We start from the raw sequence: 15,066 nt of genomic DNA, 5'->3' as shown, positions 1-15,066 counted from the left end.
GAGAACTACTTTACAGTTTCATTGTGTCCTGATTTAAGAATGTACAGTGTAAAGTAGGTGGCAAAGCAAGGTTTAATAGTGGTCAGAATACAGCACCGAATATAGGAAGTTGTCAAGAAGAAACTTCATGTGGGAAATGTCTCCCCATAGCAGAATTAGGAGCCCCTTTCCTATATCTGGGATTTGTGATAAGGATTTCCAGGTGAGAGGCCACAAGTTCAAGAAGACTTCATCCCTGGCAACTCTGATTTTCTAAATTAATCACTTTGAAAAAGCAAAGTTTTCAACAAGTTAGTTTGTTGAGCCATGCTGCTAGCTGTCATGGCCAATGATGTATTCTTGTTATAAGTAATCCTTCAGTGAAAGTCAAGCTAAACCCAACTGTACACTCTGTTTTAGATTGCTTAAGACGCCATAGTGCCAGTTTTCATTATTATTGATGCTAAACACTTCAAGAATATTTCTTGCTTATACAAAGGTCTTGAAGAGCTTCAATGATTTATGAAGCAAATAGGTTTCCTGGATGTCTGTGAAATACCACTGATGGATTTGGCAAACACAGTAGTAAGCACCCATTACGCCACCTAGAACACAGCATCTAACCTGTTTTTTTGTTCCATTAACAAGTTGTGAAAAAGTCATGATGGTGCTTTTAGCTGTAAAACACTTTAGAGTGTAATCTGTTTTTAGAAGATTAATTCAATCCCAAATACCGTGGAAAATGATAAACAACTTAAAGGAGACAGAGCATCTATCAGTATTCCCCTTTAAAGGAGACTGGAAGCAGATACTATGTTACAGCTCATAATAAGATTTCTTTCTTTTCCTTTCTGTTTTTTTTTTTTTTTTTGCTTTGCAAAAAATGAAGAGGAAGCCTCCCCCCCCTCCCTGTTAAACATTGGCCATACCAGAGTTTCTTCAGTTGTATTGTGTGTATTGTAGCCAATTTGGCCTAGCTTAGTATTTCTAGAACTGCAATCAATCTTCGTGTTTATTTTGCATTACAACTGAGCATTACTAAGAACCACAAGCACAGCAAAGCTGTGTGCCTGGTTTGAATGGTGATGAAATGCAAAAAGCCAGACATTTTCACAATCCAAATCCAACCCCTAGTCTCAGCCTGGAGATCTACCCCTCACTACTGTAAAGTTCTAGTAATGAATCTAAGATGTTTTTACAACACATGCCTGCTTTTTGGTCTCCCCATCTGTTATGTACTGAGAACAATAGGATCCAAATTGCAGCAGTCTGATTAGTCCTAGAACAATAGGATTCAGAATGCAGCAGTCTGATTGGTCCTAGAACAATGCAGCAGTATGATTGGTTGGCAGGAACCACCCAATCCTGCTCCAGATAGAAGTGAATCCACAACCTGATTGGCTTACAGTAGAATTCCGGAATTAGCCAATCATGTGCAGCCCATTGTGTAAATAATGTATATAAAGCAGATACTGTGAGGGGACTTTCATTCATTCCTCCTCACCACTATGAGCTGAATAAAGAGCATGAAATCACTTTGCGACTCCGAGTATATTTCACCATCCCTCACAGGGTTCAGCCAGGTGGGATTGCAAACTTCCTCTTTTTTTACCAGGCCCTTCTCATCTGATTTTAGCAGCAGCTAGATTTGCACACCTAGGGCACTGAACGTGCTGATATTCCTGCCTCAAAAAAGCTTCAACAGCTCACTGAAGTGAGCAAGGAATCAGAATGAAGGTATGCACTGAAACACACCACAGTTAGGAAACCTTTGTTGCTCAGGCAGGGCCTCAGCTGAGACACTTTCCTGTCCAGGAATGCCCATGGGTGGGCAAGTCCAGTCTCAGTACTATATTCCTTTTGTCAGGAAATGAGTTAAGCTGAAGTTCTGATAACTCACCACAAGGGGCAGCCATGACCAGAACTGAAGGTTCCTTCCTGGTTCTCCCTCCCGGCACCAGCTGATTTCTGCAGGTCACATCAATGCTGAAGGCCTAAGAGTACCACTACTGGCAATTCAGCTGGCAATTCTAGAACCAAATGTACCATCAATTTGCTGGGTGAAAGGCTTTGTCCTTGTGCAGCAGCCTATGGAGCTGATCCACATACAGAGACTGTTTTCTGAAGGTGAAAGACTGTATTAGGTACAAGCTGAACAGCTAGAATGCCTTGGAAATATACTGCTGTATACCGAAATGCCAGCTCATTTTTCTTCTTCTCAATGCACAAACAGTACTTGTCCCAATGTCTTCCTGAATTTTTGATTCCCTATATACTCATAACTCGTCTCCTAAATTAAAGGATGCAAATGCACACAAGGCAAAGTTGGAAGTGCAGGGAAGAAACAGCAGAGGCCATACATTCTCTTAATTGTGTAAGGAAATAAGATGACAACAACAAGGCTTGAAGCGCCTTTGTTCTCTGGAAAATATTTCCAGTGATCTATGCAGGACTTAATACTTTCATGTATATTTAATATTCCATCATGAAGCACAGTACTTCATGGATACGGAAGCTTACATGATTTTCAGACTACAGCATGCGTGCATAACTCGAGTCACTCTCCTTGAATTTACATGTGAGATTAAAGTCACTGTACAAAACAGCCTCCCCCCGCCCTCATGTGCCATTCTTTGATCTCTTTTATAAGTGGAGACCTTACCACAAATACCCAAAGTAATTGTCCAGATAAAACTTGGAAGTTGGGATTTTTCAGCCTTTGGGACTTCATTGATGCAAAGCTGAAGAAATGTTCCTGCCTCTCTAGAGGTCAGATTAATGACACATTGATTAGAAATCCACTGCCCAGTAATTCTTATGAGATAATTCCAGGGAATATGTTCAGCAATAGACCACTGGGAAGCACTTCAGCCAGTGAGCTCATAGACAACACTTTGCTGTTTTGTTGTTTAGTCGTTTCCGACTCTTTGTGACCCCATGGACCAGAGCACGCCAGACACTCCTGTCTTCCACTGCCTCCCACAGTTTGGTCAGACTCATGTTTGTAGCTTCGAGAACACTGTCCAACCATCTCGTCCTCTGTCGTCCCCTTCTTGTGCCCTCAATCTTTCCCAACATCAGGGTCTTTTCCAGGGAGTCTTCTCTTCTCACGAGGTGGCCAAAGTATTGGAGCCTCAGCTTCAGGATCTGTCCTTCCAGTGAGCACTCAGGGCTGATTTCCTTAAGAATGGATAGGTTTGATCTTCTTGCAGTCCATCGGACTCTAAAGAGTCTCCTCCAGCACCATAATTCAAAAGCATAAATTATTCGGCAATCAGCCTTCTTTATGGTCCAGCTCTCACTTCCATACATCACTACTGGGAAAACCATGGCTTTTACTATACGGACCTTTGTTGGCAAGGTGATGTCTCTGCTTTAGACAACGCTAGTAATGACCATTTAGATGGAACCTATTTAGATGGAGGACCACAGTTAGGTTCTAGATACAGAATTTAAAGGATGCAATTATGAGCACACAATTAGCATTTCCTCACCGCACTTGCCTTTCCTTGCTGTTACGGGTTTGCATCTCAAAATAATTTTTCAATGTACAGTGATTAATGTGAGGTCGGGTTTGTTCTGTTTTGGCTTGTTTCTCAGTGTTCACTTTATTACACTGTTTTTGCATAAAATAAAGATAAAAAATAATGTAATCTATACAGCAACTGAAAATCTAACAAAAAGTAAGTGTATAAATTAACACCCTTTTTATAAAATATAATTTATTCTACTGTAAAAACAGCCACCCCTTTTAAAAATAAGGGTGGAACTAATGGAGTAACCACTAAGGTTACTTGTGCCATATGCCTTGAGACAGTGGTTCAATCTGCCTTCTGAATATTTATCTTGGATAAGTATTCATTTGTTTTGCTAAATATATGTTTATTCCAAATATAGTAGGTGTCTGTCCAAGCCCTTCAATGCCCCCTTTTTGAGCACATATATGCACACTTGTGCACAAACATATGCATGGTTAAGAGCAAAAGAGAAAGAAAAGAAAAGCCATGTTCAACACTCATATGCTATCCCCTCCTATCACAGTTTACTTTTCCTTTCCTTTCTTTTTTACCTTTTAGAACTAATGGTTTAGAACTAATGCTTTTCGGAAAATTACAGGGAGATTTGCAAAATGAGACTTCTTCAAAAACACAATGTTATGCTTCAAATGAACCATAGATCACAAAAATAAGTAACACGTTTACAAAAATAAGTGCCAAAGACACACTGAGATCACTTTACTAAAAGACAGCCAAAAATACATTTAAATTAGTATTATTTTTACCTTCTAGTAAATCATCAATGCCTCCTTTGGTGGGGGGAAGGGCATGAAGTTCAGTTTTGTGGCTCCAAGTAAAGAGAAAAGTTCTTTTGTCTTAAGTCCCCCCAAATATAAGCATGGGAATTTGTTTAGAAGCATTGTAAAATCTTTTTTTTTTAATCTGAGTGCAGATAAGATGTATAGGAGATATTTGCAATTGCACATTTGGCTGAAACATGTAGACTGCAATCCAGGAAGGCCACAGGTATTGCAGGACAACAGTCTATGGACAGGGAAGGAGCTCTGTATGTTAACAGAACTTCCATCTGTCATAGATAGCAGCAGGAGCCTCTGCATGCCAGGGCTCTGAGTCATGGCTACTAAATAATTGCCCTTGTTTTGGTATAGTTCAATCTGGTACATAATGGTGAAAAAAGCTTGCTGAATCTTTTGATTGGAGCGTGTTACCCACTCCTCTCTTCTCCTGTGGTCTAGGAGCAGGCTTACAATAGTATTCCAAGCTTGTTTTGGGTGAAGGGGCTTGTGGCCTGACTATTTTGCAGAATTATACTACTTTGCCACACAAGCATCAAATCGCCACCTCCTGCGGAATAGCGAACCTCGAAAATGTCACGGCAGAGATAGCTGTTTTGGAATGAAAGCAGACTTACGCCTAATCTAGCACAGAGAAGACTAGTACGGTCTTCTTTTGGCCGAACATTTCTTTACAGCCGAACAGGGCTGCCTTCAGATAGCACTGCGAGTGGGGGAATAGATAAACCCAGGCATTATGGTCTGCACCTTGGTAGCTGCTTAGGTGCAGGTTCTAGCTGGGCAGCATAATAGTGTGGGGCAGCACTGCAGCCCACATGCTTGTTCTCTGAAAAAAATATAGTTGGAATGACAAGTAAAAGAAGGTCATTGAAAGTTCTGTAAACACATGCTATAAAGAATTTATACACCGGATTTATATGCCATGAGAGATAGTTGCCTGGAGAATTCTGAACAGCCCTTCTGATATAGCAGCCTTTCTGAAATACGTTTTTCAGCCTGTCCTATCCTCCTAAGGGGGCTTTTAGGTCATTGACCCCTGTTTGCCCTTATGGTGGACCAGACAGTCCAGTAGGCCAGATATTTACCTTTCCAACCCTGGTGGGCCAACTTTGACAGGAGAGAAGAACCACCCACCTGTCAATCATCTTACATTATGTTGTTGCCAGCTGATTCATTGGTGGGTTGTCCTGCTCACCTGTCAAAATAGCCCATCAGCCCAATAGCTGGCCATTAGGGTGTGGGCAGAGAGATGCTGTGAAAGCAGGATTGAACTCTCTGTGCATCAGCTGTTTGTGCCAAAGAGCGTGCTAGCACCATCAAGCTTTTACACCTGCCTTGCTTAAGATGCTACTTAAGTATTCTTGTCTTCTTTTAACATTTTTGTAAAGAATATTCTTTGCCTTTTTGGGTAGGAACACAGATGTGCTTGATTATTGATACCATTGAAAGGTTTGGAATTTTATCCTTGTATTGTTTATATTTGTGTTACTTTGTAATTGTATTATTGTATTTGTGTGTATCTGTTGATTCTTGGGAGCTGCCTTGGGAGCCTTTCTGGCTGAAAGACAGCATATAAGTAAACAGTAACATAACAACCTAACTTAACCTAACCTAACCTAACCTAACCCAACGTGTGTGGAAAGGCCCCCAATGTACTCAGATGACACCACAACTCATGGACCTCATAGAGATTAGACTGTGGAAAATCATTGAATGAATTAGAGGAATAAGTGGAAATAAACCAAGGTATTATTTCCATTGCATGTTCTGCAAAAATAACTAGTATACCTGAATAAAGGTATAAGATATGACCTGGGTACTGCAATAAAATACCTAGAAGATGTGGTTTTTTTGTTTGTTTTTTAGGATCACTTGTAAAATTAACTATAGTAAGGTGATAAAATATTGATTGTTTACCACAACAGGTGTTTTCACTTGTTTTCCATAATGCAATAACGAATCTATCACTTGGTTTTATTTGGGTGCTTTCACGCATTACAAAGTCCAACCAATAGGATTGTTTTGTGAGTGTACAAGCAGTTAAGATGAGACAATCATGATGCTCAGTAGATGTGCAATATGCATTCAGTGTTTATTCAGGAAATTTTCAGACAGGGAACTGCCATCAGCATATTACCAGAATGTACCACTGGGACCTGATGATTGATTTTGCACATCATAAAAATAGCTAAGGAGATTTGCATTTGTGGCTGAATTATATTGTATAAAGGTAAGGTTGCTAATGCATACATTATCATGGCAAAGGCATAATTTTGTTTACATCGACCCTTCAGATGGTTGAGTTTGGAATTGAAATAGGCCGCCCAAAAATTAAAGTATTGGTTTTTGAATAGTCAGGTGACACCTTGGATCAGGAACCTATGGTCATAAAAACATTGTTGGACTATATAGCTTCCTTTGTTCCTGACCATTGCACATGCTGGCTGGGGCTGATGGCAGCTAAAGTCAAACAACATCAAGCTTCCTATCTCTCCTCTAGGCACACAGAACAATGTACAAAAACTAGCCCCAAACTTCCTAAGAAAAATCTCTGAGCTTATAGAATGCTGATGGCTGGTGTCTCTCTCTTTCCATAGGCAAGAAAGGATCTAAAGAAAACAGATGTCAGACGAACTGTAGTGAGTTTCACAGAATCCCTCTCATCTAGTTAAACCACTCATGAAGGAGTTGCAGGGTCATGCCAACTACCCTCTACCCTGATGAGCATGCAATTTTAGTGGGCAACTCTGTGCATGAAGATAACATTGCCTTTGGAGCAGCTCAGGGTACCTTCAGAAGGCCATGGAATATCATCACTGGGTGTGGAGCTAGTCCCCAAAGGTGTGATTTCAATGTCTGAAGACTTGAGGTTTTCATGAAGTCATGACACATGGAAATGATTGGCATTACCAATAAAGTCTATGGGTGCTCGAAATACAAAATATTGTCTCAACTGTTTGGGGGTGTGGCAGAGAAGGAGAATGAAGGGCAGGGGCAGTTTATAGTAAGTATCTTGGACGGGGGATGAGAGATTGGGAGATGCCTTTCCCATTCCTAGAACTGCATCCACCCTCACAATATAGCTATTTAAATTATTTTCAGGTTTGGCACTGACAGCCCTGTAGCACTGTCTAGCACAGCAGGGGAAGGACTCAAAACAAAAGTCCTTTAGTCTTTCTTAATACCTCAGACTTAGACTGTGTACACACAGCAGAGTGGATTCAGTGCATCCCATGTGTGCAATTTTTTTTGGTGTTGCCCACATGTTGTTGTCCTCATCCAAATGGCAGCCCATACTTCCTCCCATTTAATTCAGATTTTCCGGATAATGGAGTAAGGAAAACAACAACAAAAACAGAAAAATCACATTTTACCGTACAATGGATGTACTGAAGTATACTGTGTGAAGAGGGTTTTTTTAAAAACGCACATGGTGATGTTTTGCTGAGTGACATCTATCCCACTTCCTACTTCCACTGGTCAGGTCAATGATGCTGTCCAAAAACATGTCAGCTAGCTGCTCTGCCTCTCCTCCCTCTTCTCCTAACACTGCATAACTCTGCTGTTTGTCTGTCCCTGAGCTCTTATCTTCCTCAAAGCTGTAAATCAAGACTGCCTCCCTCCTCTCTGGAAGCTACAGGAGAAGGGGGAGGAGACTTCCACCATTCCTCCTCCTCTTCAGTCCAGTCCCTGACATGCACTCATTTTGCGCAAATACAACCCATCAAGCAACTCCCAATAGTGTAGACAGGAAACTCTGAGACGGTTTAACGGAAAGTGCTCACATGTGGGCAAACATGCACAAAAGCACATACGAGGGGGGAAATTGTGCAATCCACATAATCACAGCCTTACCCTCTCCCCAAGTAGCTGAGCTGCACTATGACTAAGGAACATATTGGGGGGGGGGCATACACTGCAAGATTTTGTTGCAGGTCCCATTTGTTTAGTCACATCTGCAAATTGAATTCTGATTTATCATTTTGTATAGATCACGTTATTAATTTTTATGTAGGTGCCATCCATCACTCCAATCAAAACATGCAATTTTGTGCAATTTGTGTATCTCACCCCAATCTTTGCACAGTGAAATGTAAAAACGGATAGTAAAACAGCAGTCATATTTCTCTGACAGTCAGTGACTAATAGTCTGACCTCCTAAACTGCATTTACTGTTCACCAATGATTATGTCATTAGGAATGAATTAGATACTCAATGAGGGGAATCTCCAAATCTAGTCTGCCACAATGAAAATCTCAATTATCTGACTTGTAGGGGAAGCATCAGTATTTTTTTTAATAATAAAAAAGCATTGCTTTATCACTGGAGACTTTTATTTGCTATCATGGAAAAGAAATACAGGTACTACCATGGAAATATTCTGAACAGCTCCAGAGTCTAGGACCAAAACCAATGTTTAATCAGAATCTCATTTCTTTCATCTGGAATCCATTAATAGTAAGAGCTGTTTGACATTGGAACGGACACCTTCAGAAGGTGGTGGACATTACAGGTTTTTAAGCAAAGGTTGGATGGCCATCTGTCAGTGATGCTTCAGTTGAGATACCTGCATTGCAGGGGGTTGGACTAAACGACCCTTGGGTTCCCTTCCAACTCTATGATTCTAAGTTTTTTTGTTTGTTTACTTTTTTCTTTCATAATTAAAATAATTTGAGTGTCATATTTTTATACACAAGCCACTGAAGGCTAACTCTCCAGATTTCTATGTATAAGGTCCTTGCATTTATGCCCTAGGGACGCAGGTGGCACTGTGGGTTAAACCACAGAGCCTAGGACTTGCCGATCAGAAGGTCGGCGGTTCGAATCCCCACAACGGGGTGAGCTCCTGTTGCTCGGTCCCTGCTCCTGCCAACCTAGCAGTTAGAAAGCACGTCAAAGTGCAAGTAGATAAATAGGTAGCACTCCAGCGGGAAGGTAAACAGCATTTCTGTGTACTGCTCTGGTTCGCCAGAAGCAGCTTAGTCATGCTGGCCACATGACCCGGAAGCTGTACGCCGGCTCCCTCGGCCAATAAAGCGAGATGAGCGCCGCAACCCCAGGGGTCCCTTTACCTTTATTTTATGAACCACATATGAATATATTAACATATTGATGAGCATGCAACAGGCTTCTCAAACAGATTTCTACTAGCCATGATGGCTATGCTCTGCCTCCACGGTTGCAAGCAGTAATACTTCTGACAGCAGTCGCTGGAAACCGCTGGAGGGAAGCGTCCTCCTGTCCTCAGGTCCTGCTTGTGAGTTTTCCACAGGCATCTGGCTGGTCACTGTGAGAACAGGATGCTGGTCTAGATGAGCCATAGGCTGATCCAGCAGGCTCTTCTCATGTTCTCAAAAAGAACCGAGAGTCTTTGGACATCTTAAAGACCATCAGATACTTTGCGACATAATCTTTAAGCCCTGTTCCCTGCCCTATAAGCACAGGACGTCTTTGCCTAGACTAGAGGCACTTTGGCCCACAGATGTCAGCGAAATAAGAGGGCAGTATCCAGTATTCTCTCTGTGTGACGGGTTCATGGGGGAAAACTGCCCCATGAGCCCTTGCTACAGGGAAGGAGGGGAAAGCCTATGTAAGGCTGCTTCCCCTGGAGCTCAAAGGCTGCTTTGAGAGCTTTAATCAAAAGCAGGCTGTGGCTCTGCTCCAGTACACCTGATAGCCTCTGAAGTGTTGCAAGACTCTCTGGTATTGCTGCGGCAACAGGGTACTTATTTTGCATTTACTGCATGTCAAATCACTCAAGGTGGTTATCAGTTTTAAAGAACTAAAACAAAATAAAAATAAAAAACACTGCAAAATAAAATACAAAAACTTGGAAGGGTTGTAGCTCAGTGGCAGAGCATCTGTCTTGCATATAAAAGGGCCCAGGTTGAATTCCTGATGTCTCCAGGTACGTCTGAAGAGTTGCTGCAGTGTATCCAACACTGAGTTATATGGACCAATGGTACAAGGCAGCTTCCTGTACTCCTAAAATAAATAGAACAACAGAACTCTCAGGTAGACTGGTGGTCCTTTCAGGATTGACCAGCATGGCTAGGAATACTTCATTTTTGCCTTTCTCCAGGTAAAAAGGTAGGTAAAGGACCCCTGGACGCTTAAGTTCAGTCAAAGGTGACTAGGGTTGCGGTGCTCATCTCACTTTCAGGCTGAGGGAGCTGGCGTTTGTGAACAGGCAGCTTTCCGGGTCCTGTGGCCAGCATGACTAAACCACTTCTGCTGCAATGGAACACTGTGACAGAAACCAGAGCGCACAGAAACACCATTTACCTTCCTGCCGCAGTGGTACCTATTTATCTACTTGCACTGGTGTGCTTTCAAACTGCTAAGTTGGCAGGAGCTGGGACAGAGCAACAGGAGCTCACTCCGTCTTGGGGATTTGAACTGCCAAGCCAACCTTCCAATTGGCAAGCCCAAGAGGCTCAGTGGTTTAGACCACAGTGCCACCCATTTCCCTTCCTTCAGGACAACACACGTCTTCACTAGCACCAGGAAAGCTAGAGGAAGGGCTGCCCATCTGCAATTGGTCACTAGATAGCTTCTCACTATAGCCCCCTGAATGCACTTGTTGTACAAAGGGTCAATAAAGGGGCCACATCGTTGGTCCCAGCCTGAAGTTTCATGGCTCTTTCCAGCCCCTCACATGCTTAGGAAGACAGGAAGCTGCCTTATACTGCATCAGACCTTCGCATAAAATTGGAGTTCAGTTTTAATCTGACAACAGTTTTCTCACGACTCTTACAATGTGATTCAAATGTCCAGGCTCTCACAATTTACCTTCCTTAACATACTTCCTGACGTGGAAGCTTTCCCCCATGTGGCACATTCCAACTTGCAAAATTTCCCACCAATATTCTGAGATGGTGCTATTTTGTGTGTGTGGACCGTATTGCATGAATACCTGAATGTATAAATCTCTTCTCCTGTGGGTTTGTTTGAAGCGATTAGGAAAAAATAGTAGGACGATTTCCAGATCTTTTGGTGGCTACATCTCTAAGTGCCATGTTTCATGGAAGTGTTAACAGAATAATGCTTTGTGTCATGCGCTAGTTATTAGGTTCATAATGACTATAATACTGTCTTTGTAATATTTGCTAATACAGTAGAAAAATACAGTATGCTAATTGAGTGTTCTTTGAAGATTAGCTACTGCAAGGGGAAGTATGATCCAGTGCTAATATGGTAAAAATCTATTAAAAGCCACAACCTTGATGCTTTAAAAGGAATTATTTTAACAGATTAAGAGTTGCTTGAAAGGGCTCCTCAAAGATCACATATATCATGGAAACGTTAGTTCTTCGAGTACATCTGTATCTGTGACATATTACAGTGCTTGCTGCCGGAAAGGACAATTCTCCTGATGCAGTAAAGTGCCCTGCTTTGAATATGTTTTAACCACGAGATGTATTTTATTATGTAAATGTACTACAACATGTGTCACCTGTCCAAGAGCTGCTCTTCAAGCATCTCTCTGAGCAGTTCGTGGCTATCATGAACAAGGTCTATAGTCACCATGATTTCTAAGCTGCAGTCAGCTTAAAATTACTCTTTTTTATTTCCTAGTTAGCTAATGGTTGACCTATTCCTTTAAGTGTTCGTAACTGCTGGATAAATGGGTCTTTGCCATGCACGTCTATTTTGTATTGTTTTAGTTCTGATTCAAATTTATAGGCTGCTTTTTTGGTTTTAACTTTATTTTAAACAATGACTTGAGATGCTTCTGTAGAAGCTGATTACTAATGAATGGTGATGATCATGATGATAATAATTGCTCAAAAGCACGGGTGGGTAGACCTCATACTTGGATCTACATAGCTTTTCCTATCTTTTAAGACCAGGAGGCTGAGACCCCTCCAATCTGCAATGATTATTTTAAAGAAACCCAGCACACTGCCCACCTCTGAACTTTTTTTAACTGAAAGAACTTGAAAGCGGGGGGGGGGGGGGGATAAGGAATAAAGTGAAAGAAACAGGAAGAAAATATAGCACAGGGAAATGGAAAAGATAGGAAATTTGGGAAAATGAAAAAGCCAGTGTGGGAGCAGGAAAAAATCCTGAGGTGCCTTGAAAAGAATGGGGGACCAGGGGATGTCCCCCCCCCCCAGTTATTTGGAGGAAGAGATTACCTGCCAATCAACTTGCCTCCCCTCACAAAGCCCCTATGAAGCTCATTGCCGGCCCAAAATTTTCATTTTTGTGACTAGGATTTCCCTTCTGCAACAAAATGGCTATTACTCCTGTAAAATGATGCTGGGAGGTTCTATCTATATTTGCCGTTTTGGTGTATATTAAGGACCTTCACAAAATGGCTGTTGCTTCTGATCCATGTATTGTTAATCCATGTGTTATTTATTAATATTGATTATCCTGCAGTTTGTCTGGGGACCCTGGTGTTGCTTGGCCTACCTGCAAAGCGCTGCAGTCTCTTGGGGCCTAGTGGAGCGAGTGAGGCCTTGTCTCCCACCCTCTGAGGTGTTGCCTTCTTAACCTTTCCAAAAGTCTTGTCATCTGATGTGAATTTTATTCAAGAACGAGGTCTCCAGGGGGAGGGCAAAATTAATCCTGACAGGACCAAAGCTCCAAGGATATTGGGAACGGTAGTACGATGCAGCAGAGATGTGTCCTGTGTTAAAATCGAGAAGAGAAGACAGAAGACTCAGAGAATGAAGGACAAGGCAACCGGCAGAAAAAGCTGAAAGGGTAGTCAGGGGCTTTGCCAAGCAGCCATTTGAAAGAGGGAGATCTCCATGGGCTACCAGGCCTAAGTTCTGCTGAAGGAGTCGCTTCAAGGTCTGAGGGCGACTGGAGCTGCTGAACGCTGAATTGCCTTTGGAAAGAGCTCCTTGCTGCGGCCCGGGAGAAGCGGGAAGTATGTGTCACTTTCTGCTTCTTTTTATCTTTACTATTTATCTATTTCTTTTTTAGAAAACTACCTAGCTCCTTGTTAAATCCCATATGCCCAACTGCACAAAAACTTGTTTCACAGTGCATAATTTTTATTTTTGACAGAGCACAAAATGTGTCAAGCTGCATGTTAGAATAAACCCTGGAAGGATGGTATTAAGAAATGTAATAGTTTAAAGACACACACACACACACACACACACACACACACACACACACACACACACACGGAGAGTGTGTGTGTGAGAGAAATAAAGAAATAAATTGTGCCATTACTTGCACCAATATTTAGTTTTGTGAGGATGACCACAGGACAGAACAAGTCAGCCAGATATGCTTAATTGGCTTGAGTTGTTCTTCCACCTTCATGAACTGAAATAAGTATTATTATTATTTATTTTATTCCACCTTCATGAACTGACATAAGTATTACTACTACTACTACTACTACTACTACTACCCCAAGGTCCAAGGGCAGGTTACAACAATTAAAACACAATATTAAAAAATGGTTTAAAACAAGTTACAATTAATGAAATAAGGTGGTTCCTAATAATATACTGGTACATCTCAACTGTCAAAAGTCAGTGCATCTTTAGCATTTGCTAGTACCTGTATAATGAAGGTGCCTCACATACCTCTGTGAGAAATAAATTCCACAACTTAGGGGATGCCACAGGGAATGTTCTATCCTAAGTCGCCACCACACTGAGTCTCTGAGGGTGGTGGGACACCAAGATGGCCCCCTTTCCTGATCTTAGCACCCAAGAGGGTCTGTAGAGAAGGAGACAGCCTTTCATTTTTTTTTTTTTGATCTGAGTGTTAAACACGAACATGATTACCTGGAATTGGGTCCAGAAACAAACCAGTGCAACTGTTTTAAAATGAGATGCAACCCCCTGCCAGATAGCTTCTGAGTCCTCTTCAAGAGCAGCCCCACATAGAGCATATTACAATATTGCAATTTGTAAGTTACCAGAGCATAGAATCATAAACTGTCGAGTTGGAAGGGACCCTGAGGATCATCTGGTCTAACCCCCAGCTATGCAGGAATCTCAACTAAAGCATCCATGGCAGAAGACCATACAACCTCTGCTTAAAAACCTCCAATGAAGGACACCATCTTCAGAGGGAGTTTGTTCAACTGCATGGAGTACAGTGGTCAAGTAATCTCTGTCCAAAAGCATGATAGGTGGTGAACCAGCCAGAGCTGAAAAAAGGTACCACCAAGGGCACCTGACAGTCTAGTGACAGTGTTGAATCTAGGAGTACTCCAAAGCTGAAGACCTGCTTCTTCCAGGTGAATGCAGTCTTATCCAGGCTGTCTCCTCACCTTCTGGACGTGAGACTTGGAACACATAGCAACTCCATCTTAGGATTCAGCTTCAGTTTCTTGGCTGACATCCAACTCATCACCGCCTCCAAGCACTGGTCTAACACCTCTCCTGCCTCTCCTGATTCTTCTGGAACAAATAGATGCACATCATCTGCACAGTAAGTACCATAAAAGCAATATATCAGAACTTTTAAAGAGTGGTCATTTTCACCTGCTCACATAGTTTATATTCTTTAGTGCTAAAACATGTTTTGCATATGCTCATTGAATCCAAGGGTTGGGGAGGGGGAACGGTTGGCTGTAAAGGTGGGAAACCAACCATCCCTTGGTCGTTTCTTTAAAATATCTCAAATATCTTATCTGGTGGTTTGGATAATTGTACGCCCTTGCCCTGTGGTGATCCAGCTACTGCAGCCGTGAGTCATGGTGACCCATAGATGTATGTAAATCCTGTGAAAAACCTGCTGTTCATGTGACATGAGATGTTTGAAAGTGGCAAAGTCACAGCAATTCAAGGGC

At 41.9% G+C, this 15,066-nt stretch overlaps 1 long non-coding RNA gene across 1 annotated transcript in view; it reads left to right on the top strand.

Moving 5' to 3' along the window:
- Positions 1-7,709, top strand: part of LOC308570273 — a 29,632-nt gene extending 21,923 nt beyond the window's left edge. The window contains exon 5 of the long non-coding RNA XR_014001064.1: positions 6,889-7,709. This is a non-coding gene — a long non-coding RNA (uncharacterized lncRNA). The remainder of the gene's footprint in view (positions 1-6,888) is intronic.
- Positions 7,710-15,066: the final 7,357 nt, after the last annotated feature.

The sequence above is a fragment of the Podarcis bocagei genome, assembly GCF_964188305.1.
Source record: "Podarcis bocagei genome assembly, chromosome: 12".
NCBI lineage: Eukaryota > Metazoa > Chordata > Lepidosauria > Squamata > Lacertidae > Podarcis > Podarcis bocagei.
The sequence above is the reverse complement of the archived record's forward strand: the minus strand, read 5'-3'. Positions and strand labels throughout refer to the sequence as shown.